At 37.9% G+C, this 25,450-nt stretch overlaps 1 protein-coding gene across 3 annotated transcripts in view; it reads right to left on the minus strand.

The window, feature by feature from the left end:
• TBX15 (T-box transcription factor 15) overlaps nt 1-25,450 on the minus strand; it is a 165,411-nt gene that overhangs the window by 101,850 nt on the left and 38,111 nt on the right. The window lies entirely within an intron of this gene.

The following is a 25,450-nucleotide window of genomic DNA, read 5'->3' on the forward strand; positions in this document are numbered from 1 at the left end:
TGTGTTCCTCTAATCTTCACATTTCCAGGTTAAATATTGAGACAGCAGTGGGGCATAGCAGATAGAGAGCTCAAAACAGCCCTGGGAGGTAGATTCTATCAATGCCTCTACTTTACAAGTGAGTAAACTGAGGCAAATAGAGGTTAAGTGACTTGTCAAGCAAGGATCACACAACAAGTAACTATCTAAGATCAGATTTGGTCTTCCTTACTAGATAGAGTGCTCTTTCCATGTCATCACCCAGTTGTCTGGATTAAGCTAATGTTAGTTGACTACCAAATCAAATGTATGTGTCATGGTACCCAGGAGAGTTCCATCACCTCCTTAAGCCCGAACCATGAAACAGACAACAGATCCAAAGTGGGTTGAGTGACCACACTTCCTCAGCAAAGCTGCTTAAGTCATAATATGATCACCAAGCCATAAAGTTAGAACAACTTGGTGCCAATCTGACTGAAATCCTCGTTTAACTTTGTTGACTTTGTGTTCATTATTCTTGGCCAGCTTTTTGGCACTCGTGTTCTTCATTTTAAAAACCTCAAGACATTTCGAATGCTTCAAGAGGAGCATGCCCCAATCCCGACCTGATACATTCAGTCTGTCCCTGGAACCCAAACCCCATGCCCAAATGCCATAAATCCCCATGGAAACAAGCAATTTGATCTGGAAAACAAGATGGAAAACAATGCTTCTCCTACCTCCTTCAGTTCACACTGACCAGCCAAAAGAAACCAATGTTATTATAAAGTTCACAAGTCTGAAAACGTCTTGAGCCCAACTGGCTCCTTCCTTCTGGGAGGAAAGATCATCCCTCTCAGCATCTGAAATGTTGAGGTTTTGTTTTTGTTTTCTGGGGAATCAACAGCCAGACCAGTGCCTGCTTTTAATAGGAATGTGACTCCACCACCAGCACCCCAGCCTCCCAGCAGTGAGACATTAAGTGGGCTCACTAAAACTCAGTGTTATCATGTGGGCAGCAAGCAAACATACAATCATTCTTGAGGTCTCCTCATGGCCTCAGGACACTCCAGCAGAGTGGATATGCCCATGGCTGAGATGTGCCTGTTATGATTAAAGTTGGCATTCATTGAAAACATCAGGAAGTCTATGGTCTCTAGAGCTCAGGGTTTTAGAGTTGCTGACTGTGGGCAAGGCAATTTGCATGATTAGAACTAGGGCTTTGGATGGGGGGGGGGGGCATTCAGGAACCCTTTATCTTTTTAGATAGACTATTTTTGCGAGATCTAGAAGGTCTGCTTGAAATGGCTTCTAGATTCCTTTTTCTTTTGAGGCAAAACTAAAAACCGAGAAGAGAAACAATGGAAAAATGATGTGAGGAGCTGTTAGGTAGCACAATGGTTAGAGTCTGGAATCAGGAGAACCTGGACTCCAATCAGGACTCAGACACTTAGTAGCTGTGTGACCCTGGCAAGTCACTTAACCACAATTGCCTAGCCTTCCTACTCGACATAAAGTAAGGGTTTTCTAAAAGAAAATCATGTGGTAAGGGTTTTTTTAAAAATGCAGTCTTAGAGGAGAGACTCTAAATGAACACTAATGCAAATATTATTAACATAGCAATGGGTTCAAATCAAGAAAACATGTAATGCCCAGTGGATTTACGCGTCGGCTATGGGGGGTGGGGAGGAGGAAAAGAAAATGATCTATGTCTTTAATGAATAATGCTTGGAAATGATCAAATAAAATATTTTAAAAAAAGAAGAGAAAAAGATAAAAATTAAAAAAATTTAAAAATAAAAATAAAATAAAAATGCAGTCTTGACCTTGGACACAATGCTTAATGGTTCAAGGTAGCCTAATGCTTCTTTCCAACATAACTAATAATAATAATAACTCACATATACATGTAGCATTTTCATCATTACAAATTGTAAGGTCAATAATTATCTCAGGTATTATTATCCCAGTTTCACAAGATATAGAAGCCTAGGGCTCTTACTATTTAGATTGAGGTACCAAGCAGGCAAGCACACTCCCCAGTACTGCTGAACCAGATCAAAATGGAATTGGAAAATATTTAACAAACTAAATAAAAATAGAACAAAACAGAGGTAAAACTACATTTTAAAACTAAGTTGCTATGCAGCCTACACGGATCCTTATGTATGGGTGGATTAATGACCCATGTTTCTATTTGAGTTTGACACCACTGGTTTAAGGGACTTGCTCATATTTGAACTCGGATCTCCTGACTCTAATACCAGTGGTCTATCCACTCCACCATACTTCCTCAAACCAATTCAAGATACAGAATCATGGAAATTCAGAATTGGGAGAGACTTCAAAGGATCATCCAATCCTTCCTTATCTAATAGATTTTCCTTCTGTTAGAATAGCTGATAATTGATTATCCAGTCTTTGCTTGAAGATATCTAATTAAAGGAACTTATATGTGACCTGTTATAACAGCCTATTCCTCCCTTGGAGTGAATTGTTAGGTTAGTTTTCCTGACTTTAGTAAACATTACTGAGTGCCTATTATATGCCCTTACTGAAACAGGCATAGAAGGATACAAAATTGAAAAATTACAGTCCTCATAGGCTAAGTAGTTGTGTGATCCTGGTCAAGTCACTTAACCCTAATTATCTAGCCCTTACTGCTCTTCTGCCATGGAACCAATATTTAGTATTAATCTTTAGTCAGACGTTAAGAGTTAAAAAAAAAAAACAATCCCTGCCCTCCAAATACTTACCATCTAATTGATGGTTAAAATGAGATACACAAACAATGATGACCCAAATTGGAATGTGATTAAGGCAAAGAGAGGATGAAGACAAAATATTCTAAGAAATATAGGCAAGTCACTTGACCTCTCTTTGCCTCAGTTATCTCATCTGTAAAATGGAGTTAATAATACCTACCACCTACTTCCCAAGGTTGTTGTGAAGATTAAACCAAATGAGATATACTGAAACACTTTGCAAATGTTAAAATGCTATTTGGATATTAGTTGTTATTTTTAGTTATTATATGATGAAGGTGAGATCACTTTTTCCTGCATCTATGTCATAGAAAAGTCTTTTTGTGGGAGGACTGGGATTGAAGGGATTCAGGTTCATTAATAGTCCTCTGCTTCTCAGCATGTTTGAACCAAACATGCCTTATTAGCTTATGTTCTGATTTCTCCTGCTACCATGCCTTGGCACAGACTGACCACCATGCCTGGAATAAATTCCCTCCTCTGCCTCTTAGAAATAAACCCTAGCTTCCTCAAGGATTAGCTCATGAGCCATTTACCGAGTAAAGGCTTTCCTCATGCCCAGGGATGTTTGGGCTCTCTCCTCCCTCCTCAAATGATCCCCTGTATATTTATTTATTCGCATGATGTATCCTTCCACTAAAATGTAAGCTTCTTAAAGGCAGAGATTTATTTTTTGTTGTTGTTTTACATTTGTATCCCTAACGCTAGTAGGTGCTTTAAATAATGTATGTTGAATTGGATAGGATCCTTCATTCACAGAAGCATCGCTATTATACATGATGGTTCCCTGAATTTTTCCAAGTTCCAGCTTCAGTCTCAACCTAAGACTTCAGGATGGTCCCAGACATTTCTCTGAAGTCCTCTTAGAAGTCAATATACAGATAAAGGGTCCTTAAGAGACTGTTTATACATTGAGTTGAGACAGTAAAATACTCAGCTATCCTCAAAAATGTCTTCCACTGGCCACCCATGCCCTATACTCGTCTGCAAACTGACCGGACATTTCCCCTACTGAAATTATTGATAGGCTAGATGACATGAGTGGGCACCAAAATTCATGGTAAAATATACAATCAACTAAATTCATTCCTCTAGCCATCTCCCCTTATCATATCATTCATCAGATGATATAGGAGGCTAAAGGGATGAGATACACAACAGACAAATTTAATTGTGTATCCAGAGTGGATGGAAGAAGGAAAGGTTAAGTGTTGTGTCAGGAGATCACCAAGCCACGAGGATAAGGAAGGAGAGAACCAAAAAGAAGGTTGGCCCATGCTACCATTGTCCTGAGTTCACCCTCTATCAGAGGGGCATGGGGCATTAACCAGTTTTGTAAGTATCTTTAAAGTAAGCTATACTTCTTTGTCTTCTTTTGTTCATCATAGCATCTCTCAAGATAAAGTGTAAAACTCAGATGATTTTATAGATAATTCAGACAAAGAAAAATAATTGTTGAGGGAAAAATGTGGATCAGATGGTCCTGTGCTTTGGCATCCATAATGAACTAAATCAATCTGAATTATTATTTGGGCTATTGTGTAATGGAAAGAACATTGGTGAGAAGCCTGGGTTCTGATCTGAGCCTCTCTTCCACTGTAAGACTGCCTTTGGACAATAAATAAGAGCCAGGAGATCCCAGGTCTCTGGTTTAACATAGCTAGAACCTGTAAGGCTATGTTAAAAGAAGGCAAAACAAATGGAGTCCAGTAACAACCAGTTAGTTGTGTGACCCTAGGCAAGTCACTTAACCCTGTTTGCCTTGTTTTCTTCATCTTTAAAATGAGCTAGAAAAGAAAATGGAAAAAAACTCCAGTCTATTTGCCAAGAATCTCCCAAAAGTGGTCCCAAAGAATCAGCATGAATGTAAAGGACTAAACAAAGTAGTGTAACTATAAGGAGTATGTTTACATGGAGAACTAGTCCTAAATGTCTCTGTTTCTCTTCTGCAGTACTATATATGTTCCTGGGCAAAATCTGACATATTCATGTTACGGGTACTGTGAGATTCAAAAAGAAATAATAAGCATCACATAATATATAATTATAATGTCCTCCATGAATAAGTTAATATCTAAGAAAGTCCCCTCTAAGTTATGAGGGATTCCTAGCTGCATAAACCTGGGCAAGTCACTTAATCTCAATTGCCTAGCCCTTGCCTCAGTTCTATTTCAGAATTGATAGAAAGAGGGAAGGTTAGGGTTTTTTTTTAAGTTATAAGGGTTTAATCCATGCAAAAGAGGTCCTGACATTGTAACTGAAGTGTGGGAATTGACCTACATTTGAATTCTGCCTCTGATGTTTACAAGCTATGTAGGATCACAAATTTTAGAATTAGAAGGAACATTAAGGCTTATAAGATCCAACCTTCTCATTTTAGAGATGAGAATACTGAGACCTGATAAAGGGAAGTGATTTGTTTATGGTTGAGAAAGTTCTTAAGTAGGGACAATAATAAAAGTAATAAGATTATTGTAAGGATCAAATGAGATTCTTCTTTACAAAGTGCTAGGCAAATCTTAAAGTGATACCAAAACTTCAGCTGCTTAACATTTACTGGATGCTTGCTTCATTCTCAATCTCATTTCCAAAGGGTATCTTTCACACCTGTAGTTGGGAGAGATTTCTCATACCCAGATACCATGGGATCATAGGAGATTAAGCTAGAAGATTTTGATAAAATAAATCAAAAAGACTTTGGCAGAAACAAAATCAAAGCAGCTAGAATTAGAAGAGATGCAGTTAATTGTAGAAAATCTTTGCAGCAAATATCTCTGGAATGGCCTCATTTCTAAGGCATTAACACAAACATACAAATGTATAAGAACGACAACTATTCTTCAGAGATGTATGGAGTCAAAGGATACAATCAGTTTTCAAAAGAAGAAATTCAATCTATCAACGACTGTAAAAAAGAATCAGCAAATGTGCTAATAAACGAAATCTAAATTAAAACAATCCAAAGATTTCACCTCTCACACATCAGTTTAGAAAAGATGACAAACACAAAAATGATCAATGTTGCACGGGCTTTAGGAAAGCAAATATATCAATACATTATTGTGAATTGGTCCATCTGTTCTAGAAGATATTTCAGAATTAAACGTTATAAGTTATTAATCTGTATATCACCTTTTCCTGAGAAATGCCACTACAATATACTCTGAAGGAAGTCAGAGATCTAGGGAAAGGTCACCAATATCCAAAACATTTGAAGAAACACTTTTGTTATAACAAAGAATTGAAGGAAAGCAGGTGCTCTTCAGCTGAAGAATGGATAAATAAATGGTGGTATATGGAAGCAGTAGACTATTATTGTGCCATAAAAATGTCAAATATGAAGAATTCTGGGAAACTTGGGAAGATTTATAAGAGTTAGTACTAAGCAGAATAAGCAAAACCAGGAGGACAATTCAAACAACAAATCACAATAATCCGAAGGAAAGCAACACTAAAAATTTTAAAATTCTGAGCATATTTTCAAATATATGTTTTGCTTGATGGTTTATTTGTTACGAGAAAGTTCTCAGACTATGAGAAGTTATTAGGAAGTGATAAAAGGGTTTTATAAGAACATTAACAAAAGCTTTTAAAAGAAAAATTCACTGCAACATGGAGGCATGGAGGCGAAATAAATGTGTGATGATTTGGGAATTTTACTCATAAGACTGAACTAATAATGCTGACATTTATATGAAGATTTTTAGTTTATATAATGGATCTAACTTAACCTTCACACTATCTCTGTGAGGTAGCCAGTCCAAGAAATCCCCATTTGATAGGTGGGAAAACTGAAGCTTAGAGAAGTAAAGAACCTTACCCACGGTCACATAGCTATTAAGTGGCATGCCCAATATTCGTGCCCAGACGTCCTCATTCTAGATTCAGTGTTCTTTCCCTTAGACAACAGCTGCTTCTGAAAAGATGAAAACCTCTGCTTTGTTAAGGAGCAACATTCTAAGCAAATGTAACTAAGGGTATTAGAGATTTCCACATTCTCTGAAAACCAATGGAAAAAAAATAAGAAAGTACCAATGGACCTTTACAACTGAGTTCTCTAGTAATCCAAAAGTTTAAATGAAATAGATAAATAGGTATAGAAAATGTAAGAGTTAATAACTAAGACAAAAACCAAAACAGAGTTTTTAAACCTTTACCTTCCATCCTAAAATCAGTACTGAGTAATGGTTCCAAGGCAGAAGAGCAGAAAGGGCTAGGCAATAGAGGCTAAGTGATTTGACCAGGGACACACTACTAGAAAGTATCTAAGGTCAGATTTGAACCCAAGACTCCCCATCTCATGGACTAGCTCTCAATCTCTTAACCACCTTTCTGCCCCCACCAAGGGAGATTTTTTTAAATGATCAAGTAAAACTAATCCAATTGATAAATGTGTATTTGCCCTGCATTGTATAGACTGAAAATGGAATTCTTAGACCCCATTCATAGACATATGGAGAAATTTGACTTTGTACAGTTGACTGCTGTGCCCTAGAATTGTGACTGTTCATATTTATCCCTGGGCTTGGGCTCCAAACTGCTATTTATCACTATAGCTATCTATCCTTGAGGAAATCACTTCACTTCATAAGTATTTTTAAGTAATAATAAGTAATTTATAAGAAAAAGGACAATCTCTAAGCTGACAGAAGTCTCAGAAATCATCTAGCCCAATCCAGTCCTAATCAAGAATTCCCTTTTTCCTGTGCCTGAGAAGTCAGCATTGCCTTAATTTTAAACCCTCCTGCAATAGAGGACTCGCTACCTCCAGAGTCAGCCTATTCCACTTTTGGACACCTTCAATTGTAGGAAGATTTTTTCCCAAATTAAGCTGACACCTGGCTCTGTAGTTCCCACCCTTGTCTCTATTTATGTCTTCCAGAGCCAAGCGGGAAAAAGTGAATGCCTTTCTGACATCACAACCCTTCAGATTTCAACTTCATATTCCCTCCCTCCAAACCCCAAACTTATTTATCTAGTTCTTTAACCAATTTTTATTTTGGCATAGGTTCTAGTGCTTTGACATCTTGCTTAACCTTCTCAAAACACATTTCACCTTGTTAACATTCTACTTAAAAAGTGGTTCCTAGAACTAAGTACAATATTTTAATGTGGTCTTAAGCCTAAATACAGAACATTACCTCCCTCAAGAAGAACACTTCTTCTCTTAATGAAGGCTACAGATCCATTAGCTTTATTGACTGGCATTTTATATATACCATTAGATTATGAGCTCCTTGACAGCTGGCACATTGTAGGTACTTAATAAAAGTTTATTGACTGATGGAGCTTACAGTCTATCTAACCTAACTCCCAAATCCTTTTCACACTAAGTGCCATCAAGACACACTTCTTCTATTCACTACTCATACTAGTGAATCTTTGAACTCATGTTGAATTTTATTCCTATTCACATTTATCTTATTTGGTTTGGTCTGTTATGCTAACTTTTGAGATCTTTTAAGTTATTTATTATCATTCAACATGTTAACTATCCTTCCTAACATTGCATCACCTATAGAAGTGATAAGCATATCATATATAGTTTAACTCAACTCACTGATAAAAATATTGAACAGCACAATTGAATATGGAGAGGAGAGGGAAAAGAGGAGGACAGATCCCAATGATAGTCCACTTGACATTTCCCCTCCCCCTGATATTAATTCACTCTTGACTACCATTTGGATCTGGTCATTCAACAACCAGTGACAAGTCTACCTAATGTTACTGTCATCTGACCTACATCTCTCCGTGTTGTTCAAAATAGCAAGCAAATGCTTTGTGAAATTCAAGTATTCTATGTCATGACATTCAGTCTAATGAGCCTTTGAAAACAAAAGGAAGTGAATTAAGCCATCTGCAAAATGATAAGACAAGGCCAGATGACTTCAAGGTTTGCTTCAAGGTCTAAGAGTCTATGAAATCTATTATTTCATTTCTGGGCTCATTCTTCGTTCCCTAAAACTTCAAGCTGTAAGCAAATTTTCTCACTGTGACATTGCCCTCAAATGAACTAACTCTGCTTCTCTCCACTGCTGGTCGAGTTCTAGAAAAGGAAGACACCCAAAGTCAATTTCCAGAGTAACAATGACAGAAGAAGGGTATGTATATGGGAATATGAGAGCAAAAGAGGAATCAAGGGTTATAGAGGAAGCCACCACCAGTTTGCAGCATCTAAAGAAAGTTTCCACAAATCCAAGAATAGGTACAAATATAATGAATAAAACCATTAACCTGGCTCCAATAATTTAACCATTCAGTTCAGTTCAACAAGCATGAATTAGGTATCAACTCTGCAGTGTTGAAAAAGTTTATTTCTACATAGATTGTACCTTACAAAACACCTCCACTTATATTTTCCTATTTGATTCAAAAAATGACCACAAGGGATAAATGGTATGTTCATATCTCCATTTCACAGATGAGAAAACTGAGGTACAGAGGAGTTAAGTGAAAGAGACAAGAATTCAAGTGTAGGACTTCAGGAGCCCTTTCCATTTCCTTACTTTTCTCAGAAAGTACTATTTATGCAGAATAACTTCAAACATTTTCACATAAGAGCATAAAATATGGGGAACATGCAATTTGAAGTAAAATTCTTAATGCAAGGAAAAAAATGACTTTGTAGCTATCAAAGAGTCTTGATCAGATGGAACCCACAACTGGTCTATGGCAGGATAATAATTTTGGTTGGAAAGGATGATAGAGAAACTAGGGCAACAGGGGTTGGGGGAGTCCTAATGTACTATAAGCTCTATATTAGTCAGAAGTATTATATGGCAGCCAAAAAGCTATTGTTGTTTTAGACTGAACCAATAGAAGCTATCCAAGCCTGGGAAAGCAATAAATATCACTCTGCTCTGATTAAGCAGACAATATCTGGAGTCTTGTATTCAATTCTGGATGCCATGCTTTTAGGAAATTGACAAGCTGGGGAAAACCCAGAGGATGACTTCCAGAAGAGTAATGGGCCTGATGACCATGATGTTCAGGAACTGATCAAAGGAATCAGAGATGCTTAGCCCTACAGCCTCACCTTCATAAAAACGTGAGATGAGGCAAGTCCACATATGTGTGTGTGTGTGTGTGTATATATATATATATATATATATATATATATATATATATATATAGTGTGTGTGTGTGTGATTTCTCCCAAGCCTTACCCTAAGAATGTCTATAATCATCCTGCCTTATTCATTTTTCAAATTTGTGGAGTAGTTTGAAACACTTACTGATCCCCAAGGTTCTTAACTCATCTATCCAAGAGGGACAGCCTGAGCACTGGGAAAATATAGTCCATTTTACTCTTTAATATTCACCATGTGTATTTAAGATAAATTGAGACAATCATCTTTCCCAAGTGGCACATTTATGTAAACATGTAATAGCAAATTCTTCCTTACTTCTCCCAATAGACTATGTTTTTTGAAGTCAAGGATTGTCTCATATGTCTTTTTCATACACTTAGAACCGATCACAATGTCTGCTACAAAGGATTTCAATAATATAGTTATTGAATAAACAAATGAATGAAGTCAAGGGTTATATTGGTAGTAAAACTGTAGATTTCCAGTTCTTAATCCAGGATTGGGGGGGGGGCAGTAAAAATTACATAAACTATCACAAAGCTAAAATTAAAGCATTCTTTGGCAAGGAAAAAATTGTGGCTTTGCCAGTCAGACAATAAGCATTTTTAACCCTTACCTTCCATCTTAGAATTGATACTAAGTATTGTTCCAAGGTAGAAAAGCAATAAGGGCTAGGTGATTGGGGTTGTGACTTGCCCAGGGTCACACAGTTAGGAAGTACCAAATTTGAAGCCAGGATTTTCCATCTCCAGGACTGGCTCTCTATCCATTAAGCCACACAGCTGCCCCAAAAAGCATTTCTTAAGTGCTTGCTATATGCCAGGCATTACTAAGTGCTGGAAGACAGACATTAAAAAAAAAAAGCAAAAAATAGTTACTGCCCTCAAGAAGCTCATAATCTAATAGAAGGAGACCACACATTAAAAAAGGGCAAAAGATTGATTGTGGGTGCAGAGAGAGTGAGATTACCTGATGTAGAGAAATCATAAAGTCTACAGCTGGATGGGAAATAATCATATGGGCATTCTCCTAATGTGGAGGATCTAGGAGAAGCTCTCTGATATTAACCCTCCACCTTCTCCAACCAGGGACAGGGAGGGGGCCCCAGGAGCAGAGGATACAAAGGAGGTGTCATGCCAGGTTATTGAGGCTTTCTTTCTTACTTTCTCCATCTGGACTCCAAATTACCACTAAAAGATAATTTCATAAGAAGTGAATATAACAAAAAAATACCTTCCGTGTGTGTGTGTGTGTGTAAAAGGCAGAGGATAAATCAGTTTGTGAACAATAATAAGTATGAATAGTTAAAATAAATTCAATCCTTCCTTATTCAAATCCAAGATAGGAAAAAAATTCCCTTCTGCAGGAACTTGCAAAATATTGTCTGATGGTAGGAAAAAGAAGTAATGTTTCCTGCTAATTTCCAGAGTGAAGAACTCCTTTCTTTACATGTTAGTGTATATATACGTATATGTGTGTGTCACAGGATCATAGATTTAGAAGTCAAAGGATCATGGAGCTAGCTAGAACTAGGAGAGACCTCAAACGGCACTAGATCATAGATTTAGAGCTAGAAGGAATATTAAAGATCATCTAACATGACCTTCTCCTTTTACAGAGCATACTACCACCCAGAGAAGGGGAATAATTCTCCCAAGGTAACCCAGATAGGAAATGGCAGAGTTCGGATTTAGACCCTCCAATCTGCTCTTCCCACCTCCCTGATCTCATCCCAGTGGAAAAAAATTCCTCTAATCCCAGTAGAAAGTTCCTCAAGATCCAATAGAAAGAAGCATGATTTACAGATTGGTAATTCAACACTACCTATGGATTTCGATTGTACCTACAACTGGTATGGGCATCTCTTTGCTTTGAAGGATCTTTTTTGCCCGGAGAAATATGTAACAGAGGAATGAAGGTAAAAAGAGAGTAGAATAGGGGCTCAGGGAGAAAATCCAAGGATTGAGGACAAGCGGGAGAGTGGGAGGAGGATGGGAATCCACTCAACTATTTCTGCCTCTTCTTTGGCAGCCTTGCATCCTGCCGTGTTTATGGGCCTGCCGTGACTATTGAACCAAGTGTTCTCGCTGGTCTTGCACTGACAAACTTGCCACATTCCCTTCTGGTTCAGGTTTCAGCTGAATCACAACTCTGGTTTGACTAGCCCAATGCATTCTTGCAAATTGATGTCAATAAATTCACATTAGTCAGACCTATGGAAAATGTATGGTTCTTTCCTCAGTTACCCCCCATCATTCTTAATTTATCCCCACTTGGTTTCCCCTCCAATGTCTGATTCAATCCAATATCACCTGACTTCAGTGGACTGAGGATTCTGTGCTTCTCCAGTATTAGGTTGCCAATTTCTTCCAACTTCTTAGCCAACAGAAAGAAGCAGCTTCCTTGACTGGGTCTTTGAAATGTAGTTTTAGCATGATATAGAATCATAAAATAATTTGATATCAGAATTTCAGAAGCAACATGGCATAATGGATAGAAAATTTGCCTCTTAGAAATACTTTCAAATTCCACTATTTATTCATGCTGGTTGTATGATCCTGGGCAAATCACTTGATCTCTCAGTTCCCTCTGGCAACTCTCTAAGATGATAAATTGCAGAATAGATGGCAATCTGTATTGGTAGAGAAAATTATTGCCCCAATAAAATTACAGCTCTAAGAAGAATAAAAAAGCTAAAGAGAACCTGAGACATCATCCTAGTCCATCATCTTGTCTTATAAATGAAGAAATGAGGTCCTCTGAAAGTAAATGATTTGCCCAAAGACAAAAAGAGAATTCATTAAGAGAGCCAGAAAAAAAGAAAATCTGTTTTCTGATCCTCGGTTAAATGTTCTTATGGATATATACATATACACACACCAACAATCAAGTAGAATGTCTGTTTCCCTTTGCTTTGAAGGGAGATCTGGGACTAAGTTCTGGCCACCACCACAACCAGTGGTGGTTATAGGTACAATTTAGTCATCCTGAACATTACCCAAGCTGTCATCACAGTATGAAAGAGAATGTAATTTGTTGCTGCTGCCATCAACACATAAACCCTAAAAGAGACTTGGAGAGGGCAGAAGTAGTAGCTGTAAGGTGGCAACAACAACAAGCTATCCATAGTAGCTGAGCATCATTTGGGGATCAGAAGCAAATGGAAGTCATGGGATTTGGGTGGCCAGCGTATTTGGGAAGGAATAACTGGTAAAGATTAGTAGAGGAAGTTGGAAAGTAACGGTAAATGGAAAGCAATGGAAGTTGTAGACTAGCATGGAGAATGCATGTGAAAGACTTGCTTAGGCTCTGTCTGATCTCACACAAGGGGCTGCTTTGGATAAACTAAGGGGAACTATCTCCAGAAATGAGTTAATACACCCACTGAAGAGAGGTCAGAAAAGAGTTTTATAGTCCAAGAAGAAATTATCTGTAAAGAGCACCTCACTTTTTGAACTAAAGTTGGCTATGTGCCACAGACAGTATCCAAAAGTAAATCAATGAACAAACTTTTTTGAGGGCCTACTATGTGACAGACACTGTGCTAAATACCAATGGTGCAAAGAAAATAAAAAATTTAATGATTCCTGTGTTGCTTGCTATAATAGATACAGCTGCAAAGAGCACAAAATTTGTTTTTCTGAGTAAGATAGGGGAAGAAGGAACCAATTCATCCCAATTTCTCCAAAAACCTAATTAGAAATATATCCCAATAAAGCCAGTGGGTGGCATCTTGCCAAAACACAGAGGTTAAGTGGCATCCATAAACACACATCAAGCAACATGAAAGTTATGTGGATAAATGAAATTATTTAGAGAATATGCATTGATTTAAAAAAAAAGGAGGCATTCATTTTCTGGTTATTCTCAGATCTATGAATGACTCTGCATTCATCAGATCATTCTCTATTGTTAAAGAGAAGAAAACAATATTTAAATTTTATTTGAAAAAATAAAGGGACCATCCTAGAGCCTTTTTCTTTCTAGGCACTGAGGTTCTGAAATAGATACCTGTGCCAATATACCTGTAGATTTAAAGAATAGATTTTTTAAATATAGGGAACTCCCAGGGATAATGACTGGGAAAGACTTTTGCCTTTATAAACAGAGCACTCAACACACTCAATAGGTATGAAATCCTTTCACTTACTAGATCTCATTTTTTCATCAAAAATCAAAAAGATCATCAAAAATATTGCCATCTCCTTTGTTACAGTTGAGGAAACTGAGTGCTCAGAAAAGTCAGAAAACCTCCATCACTGGAAATTGTCAAGGCTATATGACCAATTGTCAAGGATATTGTAGAGGGGGTCTCTACTTTAAGCACAGTTTAGATTCAAAGACCTCTGGGACCCCTTCCCATTCTAGCCTTCTGTGATTTTAAATGACTTGTCCAAAGTCACATAGTCAGTGAGGGTTAGAGCCAAAACTCAAATTCAGATCTTCTGACCCTAATTCTGGTGCTTTTTTCCATTTATGTTATGTGGGGATTTAGCAATTCTTTTTAAAAAATGAGAATGTACAGCATATTAACATTCAAGGTTAGGGAACCAAACCATTTTCCCAAGGTCATTAAGGAATCAAAAGTCCTTTCCTGGTCTTGTCTCTCAATGCCTCAGAGACATCATTTTATTTCTCTATATATAAATATATATGTATATGTATACGTGCATTTTATATATATAGTCTCCTAATATATAAATGTGTGTATATATTCTAATACATATGTTGTGGGGGTGTGGGTGTGGGTGTTATAGTGAATTGAGCTCTGGGATTGCTGAGATTCCAGATGAGCTGTTCCTTAGGTCTTCTGTTAGATAAGAAATGAAGAGAAGACATACTTCCTATGACTTCCAACAGTGCCTGCAACTGAAACAGAATGCCAGAGGAGGAAGTATCACAATGATCATCAACTAAAAAGGCTGATAAGTAGGTTCCATTTACTCTTATCTCTTATGGGCCATAGATATCCATGGGATTTTCTTGGCAAAGATACTGGAGTGGTTTGCCATTTCTTCTTCTGCAGTGGATTAAGTTGTTAAGTCCAGAGGTTGAGTGACTTGTCCAGGGTCACACAGCTAAGAAGTATCTAAGGGTAGTTTTAAACTCAGATCTTCCTGACTCTAGACCCAGCCCTCTACCCATTGAGCCACCTAGCTTTCTCCACTGCCAACCTCCTACAAAAAATGTGCTAGATCACTGAAGAAAAATAATCTATAACTAAAAGGCATAACTCTAAATAAATGTTCATAAGTTGATCATCAATGCAGCGCAGATTACCAGGGATGATGAAAAGACATCTAAATCACGTGCTCACCTAAATTGACAAATACAAGCCACTCCCAGAATGAAAATAAAACTTCTGAGGAGTTCATTTGTGAACCATATTCCCATTTCTTTGTGATAGGAAAGAACAGGAAGCAAAGTTGATGCCCACAGACTGGGGAATTTCTAAACAATTTTTGTTGCCTGGAGGTGATGGAATCTTGCTGTATTGTATTGTATGACAAATTAAATATGAAGAAGCATGGAAATGCTTGTGTGAGCTGATACAAAGTAAAATAAGCAGAATTAGGAATGCAATATATGCATAAACTAAACAGGAAAATGGAAAGGATAGTGCTTGAAGTCAAATCAAATTTCTTGCTGTAAAATTATGATGAGCCAGCTAGCCCTAAAAGAAGAGACAGACATGAGAAGCTTGTTCCCTTCTTTGCAACAATGGGAGGGGGAACAGTGCATACCATGCCAGATTTTGTTGATAGGTTGGTTGGTTTGGCTTGACTATTTTAGGGTGTTGCTTTACTAGTTTTTCCTTAATATATGGGATGTCTCCCTGAAAAGGAAAAGGGTGTTGGGAAATGGAGGTAAAATAAAAGTGAAAGCTAACAACTGAAATATTGAGCTGGCTAAAAGGTCCCACTAAGGAAAGGCTCAGCACTGAAGTTTTATCTGGTTGAAACCAGAAAGAGTGATACAGGAAGTATGCCTGCTATTGGAACATAAGAATGGCGATTCAGTCCTCTTCAAGCACACTGTTAGCAGCTGTAGTCTCTACAGATGGTTTCAGTTTATTATCTCCACTGTGGAGAAGATCTGAGGGTTCAGAGTCTCACATCGTGAACTTCTGCCCCTGTAGTGGTCAATGGTCAGCCTACTACCCTCGTGTGTGTTTGTTTTCTACTGTTTCAGCACCTTGGGCACTGGTGAAAGCGAGAATAGATCTGACTTGTATGTCTGGGAAAACAGGGAAAACAGGAATCTCTTAGGGGGAGGGACAGAGCGGTGTTATAGGTCCTGGTCTGTGTCTTCAGGTTCCAAGGGAGGACTAGAGGCTGATGGTCTGAGCTGATCAAGTCACTCAGGATGGCACTCACTGATGAGAAATGGCTGTAGGCTAGTTTAATTATGGATATGGTTCCAAGAGCCATCCTATCTACCACCCCCAACCCTCAATACTGAGTGAAAGCTACCAGAAAAAAAGGTCATCCTCTCATGCCTCCTAACTGTAACTTTCATCATCTCCCACACTTCTGCAAGTTATGGCTCTATCATCTATCACAACCTTGAAGAAAAGCTCCAATTTCCTGAGAATAACAATAGCTGGCATTTCTATAATCCTTGAAGGCATGCACTGTGCAGTCATTATTTGGCTTGATCTTCCCAAAAGTTAGCTAATATAAGTACTACACTCTGCATTTTATAGATTGTCCTAGCAGAGGCTGATCTCGTCCTAAAAATAAAAAGGTGGGAACATTCACTGACTTGATCTGGGAGGAGGAGGGGGGGGGGAAGAATCCTGAGCTTTTCTCCACATCTCCGTTTCTTGGCTTCTGCAGGAAGTGATAAACACCCCTCCCACCTTCACCCCAACTGCAGGCAAAAGAGTTACACTAATTAGTTGTAACACGGCTTTCGTTTCACACAGGACCCAGCAGACAGTCTGTCCCGTCCTTCTTTGAAATGGTCTGGAAATTGCCTTGATTTTGAACATCTGAGGATAATTGAGCCCAAAGTTGCATCCAGAAACACTGAGTGAGATGCCTTTTATGCTCTCCCACACTAACAAGAAGTATTTGCAGCCGGTTTTTATTTACTCTACACCTTGAAAGCTATGGGCACTCATGCTTTGCACTGCAGGGTCCTAAAAGAGCAAGGCAAACTCATGCTTGGGAATGCCAGGAAGACTGGGGAGGCTCAGAGGAGACTGGAAAAGATCCTACGTTTTAAAAGGTGAAAGAAAGAATGCTGGAAGGTACAGACCAATAAACTTGGTGGACCTGGAAAAAGTGAGGGGAGTGGTAGGAAGCAGAGGGGGAGGGTTGGGAATCACCACCAATTTCTATTTGCAATCTATCTTTTAAACAATCCCAAACACCTCAAACCCATCAGATTACAAAAGAGAATAATAATAAATGTTGGAGGGGCTGGCACACTAATTCACCACTGGTGGGCTGTGAGTTAGTACAGTCATTCTAGAAGCAATTTAGAAGTATAGTCCAAAAGGTACTAAACTGTGCATACTCTTTATGTAGCTAGAACACTACTAAATCTATATCCCAAAGAAATTATTGAAAGAGAAAAAGAACCTAGGCAGAGAAAAAAATTATAACAGTTATTTTCATATTAGCCCAAAACTCAAAATTAAGGGCTCTCTTCCTATTGGGAAATGGATAAGCATATATGAATGGAATCAAATATTATTGTGCCACAAGAGATGATGAAAGGGACAGTTTTGGAGGATACTGAGAAGACCTCTGTGAACTGTTTTAGAGAGAAGTAAGAATTAAGAAAAGAATTATACAATGGCAAGAACATTATAGAGGGAAAACAGCTTTGAAAGACTTCAGAATTCTGGTCAACACAGCCCATCATTCCATCTGACTGATAATGGAACATACCACTTACAGAGGGACATTTAAAATGCAGAAAGAGACATACATTTTAAAGCATAGCCAATGTGTGGATTATTTTGTTGAACAATACCTGCTTGTGCTAAGGGTTTCTCTCTCTCTCTCTCTCTCTCTCTCTCTCTCTCTCTCTCTCTCTCTCTCTCTCTCTCTCTCTCTCTCTCTCTCTCTCTCTCTCTCTTTCTCTCTCTCTCTCTCTCTCTCTCTCTCTCTCTCTCTCTTTTTCTCTCTCTCTCTCTTTCTCTCTCTCTCTTTTTCTCTCTCTTTCTCTCTCTCTCTCTTTCTCTCTCTCTCTCTCTCTCTCTCTCTCTCTCTCTCTCTCTCTCTCTCTCTCTTTTTCTGTGTGTATATACACATGTGTGAATAAACTAAGCACCTCATAAATTAAGCATCTATTGTGTTCCAGGTACTGAACTAAGCACTGGGGATTAAAAAAAAGGCAAAAGATAATCTCTGCCTTCAAGGAGCTCCCACTACAACAGTGTGTGTGTTTGAAGGGGCTGGGGTGGATATGTAAGACCTAGGACATTTCACATCTTTAGAACCCAGTGTTCTCTGGTAAAACAAAATAAGAGAGGAAGTGTAGTGTAATAGATCAAAAGAATTAGTCTTGAACAAGAATTCAAGCCCTACTATGAAACAAAAAGCCAATTATTCTCAGTGCCTTAAAGCAACCCTAAGACTAAGTTAGAGAACAGTTGCCAATCTGCCTTGGTGGAGAAATTTTTCTCATTGAGAGTTTCCTTTAATCAATAAAAGTATATGTCCAGTCTGAAAATGACCTGAGGAAAAATGGGATTAATGAGTCCTCCTGGCCTCCTGGGGTCCTTATCAGAAGCAGGTGAGACAAGCAGGATGAAAGTCCCACATGAAAAGTATAAAGAGGCATCTAGATTAGTACACAAAAAAACAAAAAAGTAACATCCCTCAAATTTAACTACATTGATGAGACATTCAAAGCATCTTATCAACTGGTGAAGCCCCAGCCTGGATCTGTAGTTCTTTAGCTCATCCTTCCCTCCCATCATGCAATTTACCAACATGAAGAGTCAATACAGTGAAGGAGATAAAGTGCTAGATGGACTTAGAGTCAAGAAGACTTGAATTAAAATCTTCAAATCCCATTTTAGACACTTAGTTGCATGACCCTGTTTACGTCACTTAGCCTCTTTGAGACTCAACATTCTTATCTATAAAAATGAAGGGAGGGAGAAGAGGAAAAGCACCTATCTTACTAGGAGCGTAAAGAAGATAATTCATATAAAGTTATTTATAAGCCTTAAACCACAACAAAAAAAATGTGAGCTATTATTATTGTGTAGAAAGGCTCTGTAGGCTGGAGCCCTAAAGAAAGTCAGGCAGGATTAGGACTCCCAAAGAACTGCAGTTGGTTAGTGTGGGAGAGCACCTATGATCAAATTTGAACTCAGATCTTCCTGACTCAGATGAACTTCTCAGCTGAGAGATAAATAGGTAACAAGCATTATCCTCTCCTACTTAAATCAGATAAATTTGGTATATAAGGGCCAGTTTATTTCATTTCACTATTGACTAGTTCAGTATGCCCAGGCTAACATGCATGACAACATATTTGCTGCCAAATAGCCTTATGACTAGTAAATGACAACAAAGTCTTTCACATATCAAAATTCAGTAACCTTTTAACAGAATTAAATACTGGCATTAGCAATAATGATGATAACACATGGAAATGACTAAATGTTTGTGCTTTGGCATGGTCCCAGTTGTCTCTATTTTTAAACTTAGAACTTTTCTGGAGCTTCAAACCTGGGAACAGCTTGGACAATATGAGAAAAATATAGCCATGAAACCACTGGTCCCTTTAAAGGCAGCACCCAATTCACAGACTTCTAAAGACCCTAAGCTTTAGACATTCATGCTGACAAAAAAAAAATGCCATTTTAAAGTGTTCCAGTGGTTAGTTAACTGATCTAGGGTCACTTGGCCAGTATGTGTCCGAGGCATGATTTGAACACAGGTTTTCTCAGCTCCAAAGTTCACTTTCCACTTACTCTATATTGCTACCTCTCCCCTATGTATAAAGTTACAAAAGGAACAAAAGATCATTTGTCTTAGATAGTGTTAGCAGCTTGTGAGGTCAGGAAAGGCTTCATGGAAATCATGCTTAAGGTGAGAACTGATGTCAGATTGGGATTCTTAGAAGTGAAGATGAGGAAAGAGTGCAGCCTAGACATAGGAAAGAGTCAATAGTATGACAGGAGATAGGTTATCCTATAATGAGGTGCAATAAGAAGGTAAGTGATATGGGAAGAATTATCAGTCAGTAAGGACTTATTAAGTGCCTACTAGAATGGAAATGGAGATTACTCAGTAACATAATTAGGCGTGTGCTTGAGTTCTCTAATCCTAAACCCAAGATTACCTACAGAGGGACAGAGAAAGATAGATGGATGGATAGATAGATAGACAGACGGACGGACGGACGGACGGACAGACAGACAGACAGACAGACAGACAGATAGATAGATAGATAGATAGATAGATAGATAGATAGATAGATGGATAAAGAAAGATAGATGGATAGATAGAAAGGTAGATGGATGGATGGATAGATGGATGGATAAATGGATAGAGATAGAGAGATAGAGAGATAGATAGATAGATAGATAGATAGATAGATAGATAGATAGATAGATGTATAGAGGGATGATAGATAAAAAGAGAAAGAAAGAGAGAGAAAGAGAAGAAGAAGAAGAAGAAGAAGAAGAAGAAGAAGAAGAAGAAGAAGAAGAAGAAGAAGAAGAAGAAGAAGAAGAAGAAGAAGAAGAAGAAGAAGAAGAAGAAGAAGAAGAAGAAGAAGAAGAAGAAGAAGAAGAAGAAGAAGAAGAAGAAGAAGAGAGTCCTTCTTAGTTCTATTGCCTTCCCTATGATTACTGATTCCAAAATCCTCCCCAATGCTGGAATCTCCTCAATAGCATTCCTGACAGACAGATGGTCATCTACTCTGCTAACAAATTAAAACATTTGTTAAATAGTTCTAGTTGTTATTATCTTAAGACAAAGGTTTCTCCATATAGCAAACCTTTATTAATTCTATTCTACCCTCTAGAAAAGTTGACTATATGGCCCGGCAGACTCTCAAGGCATCTATGTCATGCTTCTCCTTCATCTTCTCTATAATCATTGTTTCTTCTGCCATTTCCCATATAACACAGATTTTGAACTCGAATATTCTGATTATCCTTTTCTAGACTTTCTTTGGTTTTGCCATTGATACTTAAATTGTTATACAAGAATAAACATAACCCACCAGATATTGTCTTAGATCATAAAACTCTCCTCTAACCCTTAGCATTACCTCTGAAAAGTTCTTAGTTTCCAAATGAAACCTATGGTCTCTTGTTATTTTTGTTACACTTTTTCAGTCATATCTGATTCTTTGTGATCCCATTTGGGGTTTTCTTGACATTAAAGATAATAAAGTGGTTTGCCATTTCCTTTTCCAGATCATTTTACAGATGAAGAAACTGAGGCAAACAGGATTAAGTGACTTGCCCAGGGTCACACACCTGGTGCATGACTGAGACCAGATTTTAATTCACCTTTTTTCAGGCATTTTCAAACTCATATTTTGTTCATTACTTCAGATAAAAAGCTAGTATACAGATTAGGGATCACTTAAATTTAAATTCTAGAATTATATATAATCATTAGAATCAGAAGATCACATGTCTAGAGCTGGAAGGGACCTTACAGGTTATTTAGAATTTTTGCCCATGTTAAATGAAATAATTCTAAACATCTGAAAGTCCTAATATTATGTACTATGGTGATAAAAGTTTGATGTTTTAGTCTTCAGTGTTTAGTATTTACATTACAAAACCATTGGTGCTATGATGAGCAGTGATAAAATAATAACTAAACTTTATAGAACCAAAGTTCATATTTTTACAATAATAATTAAATCATCATTATTATTATACTATATAAAAAAATAAAAAATCTTCCTGGACTAGTGCTCTATCCTTTGCACCACCTAGTTGCCCATCCTACGGTCTAGAGACCAAGATAGACTTTCTTTTATTTTATTCTTTTAATCCTTACCTTCCACCTTAGAGTTAATACTTTGTATTGGTTCCAAGGCAGAAGAGAGGCAATGGGGATTAAATGACTTGCCCAGGGTCACACATCTAGGAAGAGTATGAATCCAGATTTGAATCCAGGACCTTCCATCTCTAGGTATGGCTCTCAATCCACTGAGCCACATAGCTGCCCCCCAGACTCTTTCTTAACCCAATATCCTTTAGTTAAGAGAGAATAATTTTCTACTGAAGATAGCAAATTAAAACTGATTCTCTCACTGCCTGTCCAGCATGCCAACAATCCACTCCAGTCTTAATCTAATCACTTAAGAGGACATACTAGGATAGATTAGAGGGGTTTTTTTTTGTATTACTTATAAAGAGGATGCTTTGAAAAGAAAATAAAAGGTCCTGTTACTCACTTCATGGGTAAGGTATAAAGAATTAGAAATTAACAACAGAAAATGCACCAACTATATTATCATAAAATAACATCAAGCTCCTCTTGTGGTTATAGCAGAGCTCAGGAATATCAAAGGGGTCTCCATCTGCCTCCATAAGAGATCCTGTCTACAAGGCATCCAAAGTATACTCTGTCTGAGGAAATGCCTTCAGTGAGGAGTTAATTATTCATCTCCAGCTCTTCTAGGAACTGAGACCCACAAGTAAGAACCTAGAGGACCTCTGCCTAGATGTTGGACACATCATTCATTCCTAGTCAAAAACTGCCACCTACCCATGCCAGAGGAGAAGATGATGGACAGCCTTGTTCCACCAAGATGGAATCACATTGAGGAATCATGTGTTCCCCATAGAAAGTCCCCATTTCTCCTTCCAGATTAAAAGGCTCTACTTGCATTCATGCTCATGTTAATGGTTTCACTTCTGTTAAATACCATCATGAAGTACAATCACATTCCAGGAATAAAATATTCAACTGGAAGAAGGTAGGACTCAAGTGTGTTACTGTGTTTGTCCACAAAGTGACAAAAAAGTCACTTCCAGCTTCAGAACTTAAGCTGCCCAATCTGGAGAGCTGATGGACTTCTGGGTATGTGGCCTGCCTTGGCAGTACTGACTTCAACTGTCTTTATGTTTCATTGAAATCAGAAGATCATCTGTCTTGAGCCAGAAGGCATCTTAGAGGTCACCTAGTCTAACTCTCCCCATTTTACAGACAAAGAAACTGAAGCCTGGAGAGATGGACACATCTTGCCCAAAGTCACACAAATAGTCAATGTCAGAATTGGAATATGAGTCTATGTCACCCTACTCCAAGTCCGGTCCTCTTTCCACTGCACAATGATGAGGTTTGGGGAGCCATGAGTACCTTCGAGTCTCCTTTATGCATAGATGGTCTAGGACCCTTCTGCTTAATCCAAAGGTGCTCAGGCTGTTTTATGTGTGTCATGGACCCCCTTTGGTAGCCTAGCAAAACTCAAGTGTTTTTAAAGGCATAAAATAAAATATGTAGGATTACAAAGGAAACCAAAGTTTAATGCAAATAAAGATATTTTTTTTTCTCATCCAAGGTAAGAGTCCCTAAAATCTACCCACAGACTCCTTGGGGGATCTGTGGACCTCAAGTTTAAGGACTCGGTGGCTTAAACAAACACAAAGATGGAGACCTTATATTCAAATTAGATTCTGGAAATGCTAAGACACTTAACAGAACCCACAAAGAAATAACAAGATAAAAAAGGCGTAGCAGCAGAGAGAACTTAGGTTCCCTCTCTTTAACTTGAGTCAGACCCAAGTCAGCACTAAAACCCTGACAACAAAGTTAACAAATCCAATTTGTTCTTTCTTTCTGTTCTCTCTCATTCTGTCTTTTGTCTATTCTGGTCTCTCTGCTTCTTTGAGCATGTGTATCCATTTCTGTGTATCCCTCTGTCTGTGTCTATTTATTTCTGTCTCTGTCTCTTTGGTTATTTCTGTCTCTGTGTGTGTCTTTGCCTCTGTGTTTCTCCTTTCTTCTTTTCATTCTTTCTTTTCCTTCCTTCCTTCCTTCCTTCCTTCCTTCCTTCCTTCCTTCCTTCCTTCCTTTCTTCCTTCCTTCCTTCCTTTCTTTCTTTCTTTCTTTCTTTCTTTCTTTCTTTCTTTCTTTCTTTCTTTCTTTCTTTCTTTCTTTCTTTCTTTCTTTCTTTCTTTCTTTCTTTCTTTCTTTCTTTCTTTCTTTCTTTCTTTCTTTCTTTCTTTCTCTTTCCCTTCCATGAACCTCCTTCTTCCACAAAGATTACTTGAGTGTTTTAAAGTCACTAGTTTGTTTCTCTCTTTCTCCTGACACTCTCACTGCTCCTCCATCAGCTAAGTGTGCATGGTGCCCCAGACCCTCTCCCATTTCCACCAGGCTTCTACTACTTTTCTCACACACACACACACACATACACACACACACACATGCCAAAGAGAAATTTCTCATCCCTTGCCTCTGCTTAACACAACAGCACTTTCTCAGGCAAACACATGCAATCTGTCTTTCATTTAAGGATTTTTTTTGCACTTCTGTCTAACACTAGAGATTTTCAGATTGCCTTTTTATTCCATTTCTTTTTCTCTCTTGCTGGGCAGGAAGCAGAGGCTGCCAGAGAACTAAGGCCTGAGACCAATAGGAAAGGATAAAGCAGCTCTGCTCTGACACTTCTCTTACTAACTAATCACACTTTCTAAAATTGGGGGGCCTGCTCAGGAGGAAGCTCCTAGAAAGCAAAACTAAAAGCCTTTGGCACATTAAAAAAATGTTTTATCATTGCAAAAATATTTTCCCTGCATTACTGAACATTCCTTTACAATATCACTGGAGAAGTTAATATTTTTAACCCTCTTTGCAGGTAGGAAATTTGCATAGACAAGTCAAGCAATATATCCGAGCTTACATAGAAAACTATCTGGGAGATTGAAGCTTATGAGAGTTCAGGGTCTCCGCTACCAAAGGGCTATCAGCCTCCATAGAGCCTTCACATAGAAATGTCACCTCCTAAGTCCTGGCCTTTCCCTGACTGTCCTCCAAACTTAAAATGCTCTCCCTCCTCAGCTTAGCCTCCTAGTTTCCTTTTAAGACTCAGCTCCAGGGCCTTCCCTTAGAGATGAACTTTCATTTATATTCTATACATATGTGTGTAATATTATTATATTATATGTGTGTAATGCTATTATATTACATATATACATATATTTGTATATTACATATATGTATATATTATATTAAATTTATTGTGTGTTTATAATATATTAAATATGTATATATGTAATGTGTATATGTTGCTGAGAGCCATGTGTGTGTATATATATATATATATATATTATCTACAGTCATTTATATGTGTATAGCTGGGTATTTCAGTGAATAGAGTGCTAGGCATGGAGTCAAAATGATTCAAATTCAGCCTCAGATATGCTGTGTGATCCTGATCAAGTCCTTTAATTTTTTTCTGTCTCAATTTCTTCAGCTGTAATTTGAAGACTATAATAGATTTGCTTCCAGAGTTGCTACTGTGAGAGTCAAGTAAAAAAAAAAATCTGTAAAGCATCTGCCACACAATAGGTGGTTAATAAATGTTTTCTTCCTTCCCTTCCTTCCTCCTTCCTTTCCTCTTTCCTTCTTCTTTCTTCCTTCCTTCCTCCCTTCCCTCTTTCCTTCCTTCTTCCTTCTTTCTTTC

Source organism: Monodelphis domestica, chromosome 2 (genome assembly GCF_027887165.1).
Source record: "Monodelphis domestica isolate mMonDom1 chromosome 2, mMonDom1.pri, whole genome shotgun sequence".
Taxonomy (NCBI): Eukaryota; Metazoa; Chordata; class Mammalia; order Didelphimorphia; family Didelphidae; genus Monodelphis; species Monodelphis domestica.